This window comes from Oreochromis niloticus, linkage group LG8 (genome assembly GCF_001858045.2).
Source record: "Oreochromis niloticus isolate F11D_XX linkage group LG8, O_niloticus_UMD_NMBU, whole genome shotgun sequence".
Lineage (NCBI taxonomy): Eukaryota > Metazoa > Chordata > Actinopteri > Cichliformes > Cichlidae > Oreochromis > Oreochromis niloticus.
Window position 1 is genome coordinate 180,371 of NC_031973.2, and position 7,773 is coordinate 188,143.

Genomic DNA, 7,773 nt, shown 5'->3' on the forward strand with positions numbered 1-7,773 from the left:
GGAATGAAGGTGGTGACACATAAATCTGAGGGAGAGGGTGAAAGTGAGAGCTGTTACTTTTGCCCACAATTGTGATAAAGCGAGTGATTTTAATGTTTCTGCACCAGGCTTCACACAGTGTGTGTACTCTGCAGTGAGTTATGTACTTATTTGACCGCAAGAGTGTGTGTGTGTGTGTGTGTGTGTGTTAACTGAACATGCAGCAGAAACGTGCTGAGGTCCAGGTTTTAATGTGTTAAATAGTTTCTGATGAATCTGAATGTTGCGTGCATTTTAGTGGCCAAACAGTTCAGACACACACGGCACGATCGGGACATTCCTGGATCATAATTCCTTTTTCTCTCCTCATATTTCAGTTTTTAACTAATTTTCTGTTTCCAGACCATAAACTGTCTGAAGAGACTCTGTCTTTGGAAGAGTTTATCTCATGGAGACATTTAAAAAGAAAAATGTCCCCATGAAATATTCAAAATGTGTGAGAAACACAGTTTGGATCTTGACACATGTTATAGTACACTCTACTGCCAAGATACAAATGAAAGGACAAGCTGGCATGAAGCATCTCGGGACGGTGTTGCTCTCCACATATAAACTTCACAGTTCTCTGGAGAGATGAAGTTTGTTTGATGATGATGGTGGAGAGCATCGTCAGGTGTTCAGCTGGGTTTATAATCAAAGCTCATGATTGGTTTGATTTTATCTGGTTAAACAGGATAAAAAGCAGCTTTCTCTCCTCTCAGCATGATGGGAAATCCACCTGTGTAAAGTAATGTTCGCTTGGCTGAAGTTTGGGTTGTTTCCAGTGTCTTCTTCCTGCCGTGTGATGGCGTTTGTCTCCACCCACCAGAGTCCATCAACAAAGTTCATCCTCCATCTTTCCTGTGCTAAAGTAGAAAAAAACTAACTAACTAACTAACTAACTAACTAACACTACCTGCATCTTTTTTCTGTTATGCTTTTCCATGTTTTCTGTCACCGTTTTTTTTTTTTTATTAAACATGATCAAAGCTTTTTTTTTTAATATGAGAAGGACGTCATAATGGGTGAGTTCTTAAAAACTCAAAGGGTTTGAATGCAAGGTCTGTGTGGTGATGTTGTAATGAGCGGTTCAGCCTCTGGAGGCCAGTAGAGAGGCTTTTAGGCTTTCGGTGTGACTTTGTAAACACCCTATCAAATGATTCAAGACGTCAACCCTCAGGGCAGTTCAGCTGCTCCTGCTGCAGCCCCTCACCTCCAGAAAAACATGACGCAGAGGGGATTTTCATCCATCTTTCTGTCTCTGTGTTTGTGTGTTCCTGTTGCCACCCTCATCGCCATAGAGACACACTTGAGAGGGTCTGCATGGATGAAGTCAGGGCTCAGCGACTTAACAAGACGAAGATGTGGGTGTACGTGTTTTTAAGTATTTCAAGACCTCGAGAGGCTTTAATGTTCTTTAAAGGGAGTTTAAGGGTGTTTGAGGGGGAATCTGGACCACTGGGAGACTGCAGTGGTCACTGAAGGAGATGGAGACATTAAAGTTATCCTCAAAAATCTTACAGTGATGCTGCAGTGGGGGGCTGGTCATTGCTTAAGGAGCTTAGGGTTCATGTGGGTTTTGAAGGTGAAACTTAAGTTTCACGTGTTCTTGAAAGAGTTTCATGGATTCTTGGAGGGCTTGGTGCCTGAAGGGCCTGCATGATTTTCTGCTACAGTTTCCAGGCTCAGTGATAGACTTTGATTGCTCTCATTTGCTCAGGTGTGAGTATAAACCTGCTATTTCTATCGATCAAAGAACTTCTGACACATTTTGTCAGGCCTGAATGTGCCTGGTCTTATCCACTGCTCACTGAATGATTGAAGTTTGAGTGAAAAACTTGTCATCCTTATGGTCTTTGACTTTTCAAAGAGTTCATGGATCCTCGGCAGCATGAGGAATAATTTACCATCTGTGAGTCCTGCCAAGAGTTTATGTGTTTTTAAATCTTGGATGCACAGAGGAAACGAACATGATGTGATTCTTCTGCTCGCACACCAACTGCGGGATCTTTAATTTGCTGTTACACGATCCTGTGCTGTAGCTGTAAAGAACATTTAGTAGACACAGTTTGGCTGAATTCATCAGAACCTTTCCACTCTGTTTAATTAAATTATGTCCACTTTGGAGCAATAAACTCCTCTTCCTTTCTGTTCAGGATCAAACATGGCAAATATCCCATGCTTTTAAATAGCTTTTTTTTCCAATATTTTATTTCTTTGCAGCTTTTAAGTGAATATGAAACAGAACAAGATGTTTTCAAATGTTCACCATATTCCAGCTTTCCTGACCAATTTCTGTGGTTGGGATTGGAAGTTCATGACTAACTTTAGAGGCATGATTTTGAAGCGTGACTCATGTATACAATGAGTCAGAATTAACATTAAACAGATAAAATATAACAAATGTACAAGAAGCTCCAGTCCCGGTGGAATTGTCCTCGGCCTTCCTGCCTCTTCCCGGCTCCAGCTTCACTTGGACAGCTCATCATTCGTGTTTATGATGTGAAGACCGTTGGAGGGAATTCAAACACTCTTGCTTTTCCCAGAAACTCAGAGCGTGCACGTGTGAGTGTGAAATATCAGTCTGATTCCGCTCAAGTTGAGTCAGTCAGCAATAACGATTTGATTTATGCATGTGCATGTTCGAGTTTCAGAGAGAGAGCAAGAGAGTGTGAAAAAGACAAGAGAGAGAACAACAAAGTCAGAGCTGGCACAGGTTAACATGCAGCTGTCGCGCCTGCACAGAGTGTGCTGTGTATATGTGTGGCTGTGTTTGTATATGCGTGTTTGTCCATAAGATGACACAGACCTCCTCCTCTTCCTCCCATCTGCCCAAACAGTCCGATTGAAGTCTTCACATCGGAGCCGCTCTGCAGCATTTTGCTTCCCGGCTGCATGGTCTTTGAGGTTTACTCACTTACTCACACTGATTGCAAGTGATTGGCAACAACAAGAACTCTGAAATCAAGAAAAACAGAGAAGAAGCTGTAGTTTCCTCACCATGCTGGTCAAATCAGGACAAGAGTTTGACAAAACAGCCAGAAATGATGCTCGTCGTGATTTCAGTTTGAATAAATCGGCATGAATCGGTTATTAAATAACCTCTGGTCATTTTATATATATGTGCTGACAGCAGCCACCATCACAGCCACTGGATTTGGAATTCTGGAGCCGCGTGGTCATTCCATGGAGTCAGAACAAAACAACAGTGTGGTCATTATTTGGAGAGCTTATGACTGTGCGGTCATTTCAGAGGCTGTAGTTACTGCACTGTTCTCGCCATCTGCATCACCTTACCTCCACACCCACCTGCACGCCAGCTGCTCACTCCCTCATCACCGCCTCTGTTTACATACTACATCATCTCTGAGGTGGAGATACATGGATTCACGGGTCTTCTAAATGAAGCAGCGGCTTTCGCCTTAAAGTGAAGTGGGACTTTCCTCTTCTTGGCGGTGTCACCGTTTTTTCTTAAATCATCAGCTGGCAGCACCGGTTGGTTTCTGGCTTGCTCTCTCTTTCAGTAAAGGAACACGAGGTCCTTTCCCCTAAATTCTATTAGCAGGGGACCACTGAAATATAAATCCAGGGCCAGCCCATCCTTCACTCCCATTTGTTTTGTTAAGTTTGTCTTCATTAAACAGATGAGAGGTGGCTGCAGTCCAGCTCTGATAAAACGTCAGCATAGACTGAATCTAAATCAGTGTGGGGAGGACGGCAGGTTGTGCAACAAGGAGAAAAAAAAGGTTCCTCGTGTGTCAGATTAAGACTGTGAGACGAGCTCTGATCAGATCAGCCTGACCAGAAGACTGAGTTAAAGCTGAGATTAGAAGAACATGGGAGGACCGACAGGCGGACAGACAAACGTCCTTTGTCACCTTGAGAGAAAAATAATATCTCTAATTTCTCTTTAAGCTGGGAGTGTCAAACATAAGGTCAGGGGGCTAGAATTGGCCTGGCAAAGACTCCAATCCGGTCCCGCTCTTTTTTATCTTATAATAAAATATCTCAACAGTTCAACATCTTTACACTTACAGAAAGAACGGTTCCACTCATCTGGAGCACTCACGCTCAGAGTGGCATGTACCGCATGTGGTGTTTCTTTAACACATGAAGTCTGAAAAAAAAAGCAAGTACTAAAACCAGAGGTGGAGCATTTATGCACCAAGACCTGCTGTGGTTTTACTGGGAAAGGACTCCAGGCAGTAACAGTGCCCAACTAAGAAAAAGTCTGCTGGACCACAAGCAGGAAATAAGCATTAACTGGTGAGCGTCAAAGATGGCGGCAGTAGGACGCTGTATTGTGTTGTACCTTGGATAAGTAGGGTCATGCTGAGCTGAGAGATCTACCACACACACACTTGAATCAAAGGTCAGGCCGGATCTCCACATCGTGTTACATCACATCCTCTTATTTTCATTGACAAACTAACATCTCAACTTCATCTGGAGGAGATTTCAGGTCTTTTCTTTGATAAGGAGAAACAGACAGTCCACAGGAGTGGAGTGTCTGTAACGAAGGCTGCTCGCTCCTAAAGGTCCATTACCCGCGCCGCTGAGCGGTTTTGGACTGAGCTGGTCTTTGGCTGAGCTGAGGGGCTGACCTGAAGTGAACTTCAGCCACATCAACCTTTGAACAGCTTTGGTCTTAAATGGATCGATGAGTCACTGGAGAAAGAAGCACAAAAATAATACAGAAGAAGACACTGTATTCAGTTTTAGAGCTCATGTCGGGAGTAGCTGGCGGATAAATGGGGAAATAAAAAGTCCCTTTTCAGGATTTGTTGACAGATCTCCAATCAAACCCTACACTTCATCTGATTTACTTCCATCTGTATTTACAAAGTGAAACTCAGAGCTTGAGTTTTTCCAAAGCAGTGAATCTATTTTTATTGTTTTGTGTCTTGCTAACTAATAATAACACAGATTAGATGCTTTAAAAGACCTCAGAGACTCGCCGGGTGTCTGATTTATCCCCAGAAACGAATAACAGAGGTTTAGGGACGTTTAGATAAACTCAATGTGAAGCCAGAGCTCCTCTAACTGAGCTGCCTGTAACAGCTGGAGAAGAGCAGCTGCTCCATAATGAGGTGAGGACAGTGTTTAGACACCAGCAGCTCCATTAACTCCTAACACCTTTACTTATCAGACTAAACCAGTTTCCCTTTATCCTCATGAATGTACGTTTAAACTGCTGTATGTTTCCATTTATGTTCAGCTTCTGATGTATGCAGAGAGGCTGCTGAGATTATTAATATTATTATTATTTTGATGCCTACATCTAAATAAAGGGAAGACTTTTCCCTTATTGCTCTTTCTTATTTTAAGATGATGTTTCACCGATTTCATTATTTTCAGTCTTGAAGTTTATTTTTTCAGAGGTACATGCATTCATTTTATACTTGGTTGTATGTATTAAGCTCTGTCTTTGAGCTGTGTTACACTCCCCTCCTCTGAGACAGCGACACCAAAACTGAGGCAGAAGCTTTTTGGATGGACTGATGATGAAAAAAGAGGCATCAGCAGCCTTGCAGACACCTGACAACTACAAATGCATACATCTGTCAATCAAAGTGGCCACACCCCTAACTTTAGGTCATAATAGTATCCAAAGGAGTGCGTTATGAATAAAGTCATGCCTCTCCACAGTTATCATGAAAGGAAATTATCCATAGAAATCAAAACCATTACTTATAGCAGGAGCTAAACATGTTTATTTCTACTCTGAACTTGGACATTTTAACATGAGAGTCTATGGGGACCGATGGGGACTGAGTCATTTTTGGAGCCTCCAGTGGGCAATAAAGGAACTGCAGTTTTGGCATTTACCCTTCATTTCTGAGCCCAGGAGGTCACACTACAAGTACTTGGATGGTGTGCTTTAAAAGCTGAGTGTGGAACAGCGTAAACTCTGAATGGCCACTTTCTATTCCACTGGTGACTGTAAGTCCCACATGGCAGCAGCAGGTTTATGGCCATGAAACGTGACATAAAAAGAACCTGAGATACTCGCCAGCCCCACAAACAGATTCAAGTCTGCTAGAACTAGAACATCCTCAGCATCCACAGATCCACGGGAACACAGACACTGCTCGATGTTTGGCTCATAGCTGAGCTGGTGAAACAAGGTCAGCACACTATTAAGCAATGAGTTTTATGTCATAAAGATTTGTATGGAGCTGCTTTATCCTTCCCCCACAGTTATGCAGTCAGGTCACTGGCTGAGATGTGGCCAGTAAAAGCCCCCCCGGCCTTCAGAGAGCAGTCAAACTTAGATTCATTACTGCAGTCTGAGCGAGCCAATGGGGGACGTGCTCTCTGCATCGAGCGTCCGCTCAGATTAATCACACATGATCGTGCTCATCTTATGTAACTCTTCACAGTGCTCAGGGACTGATGCTCAGGAAATCATGACCTAATGACCAGCGAGCGCCTCACAAGAGTTCGTTTGGAGAGCCTCCACCCGATGAGACCACTGCATGAAGAATGGAGGCTTCTTCCAACTGTAAGTCAGGACAAAGTGCCTAAAGGGAGGCACGTGTGTGAGGTTTACAACATACAGCTCAGTGACACCTAGTGGACACACTTGCACATGCACTGCTATTTCTCAGTCTACTCTGGCATGTGTTTTATTCCCTGTTATCCGCGCTTCACCACTCGGAATGATTACAAAGTGTCTCTGAGCTTACCTCAGCATGAGACTGTATATAAAAGACCGAAGCCTTACACTGGAGCCAGAGGTCAGAGTTGGTCTGCAGGACACAGGAAGTCATATGATTTATCAGAAATGTTAAAAATGCACTAACAGCACAAAGAGGTCCATTTCAGTTCTCACAGCAGCATCACACCTATACCGATCAGTCACTCGAGGAGCAGAAGTGCAAACTTTGAACCCTCAGGATCTGCTGTCATTTCCCAGTCTCAGCCAGCACAGCACATCCCTGTGGTTTCACTTCCATGCACAGGCACATGCAGGTCCCGCACAAACATTGAGCAGGTGTTTTATTTTTTTGTAGTCCTGTAGCGAATAATACTTCCTGTTTGAATACTTCTTTAAATGACTGGTTCTCATATGTCTCAAATAGGTGCAGAGACGTCATAAAATATTGAATTCATGATAAAATTCAGAAGCTAAAGTCTAAAATCAAAAGCAGCTTTTACTTTTTAAGGTCTTGTGAAATCAGCCTGCACATCGGTGTAAACCTCAGTGGCTCCAGCAGGACTAAACTTTGCCCTGTTATTTGTCCTACAGTAACTTCCTGTTTTACTATGAAGTTTAGTTTTCTCGTTATATACTGCGCAAAACTTCAGGAGAGCTGCACAGGGCCATAGAAGGCCATTAACCCATCATTAGGACCAGTATCTGCTCCTTTGTGCCAGAGGTATAAAATGACCTCCAGCAGGCCACTGTTGTGTATACGTCTCTGACCAAACCATCAGAAAGAAAATCCATGGCCTAAGGGCTCGACACCCTCTAGTGGTCCCTGTGCTCACTGCCCGGCACCATGAGGCCGATAGAACATCAGCAGGTTCACCCCGAGCACACGTGGCAGACATGAAAGGGTCTGGAGAAGCCGTGGAGAACATTACGCTGGCTGCAACATCGTTCAGCTCGACGACGTACAGACCTCTACAGGCAACAGCACCTTGACTACCATTAGGGATCAGGATGAAATCCAGACCCCACGCTGGTGTAGTGAGTGCTGGGTTCCTCCTCTCTGGCCAAGTCACGTGGTGAGATTATGCAGTAAGATT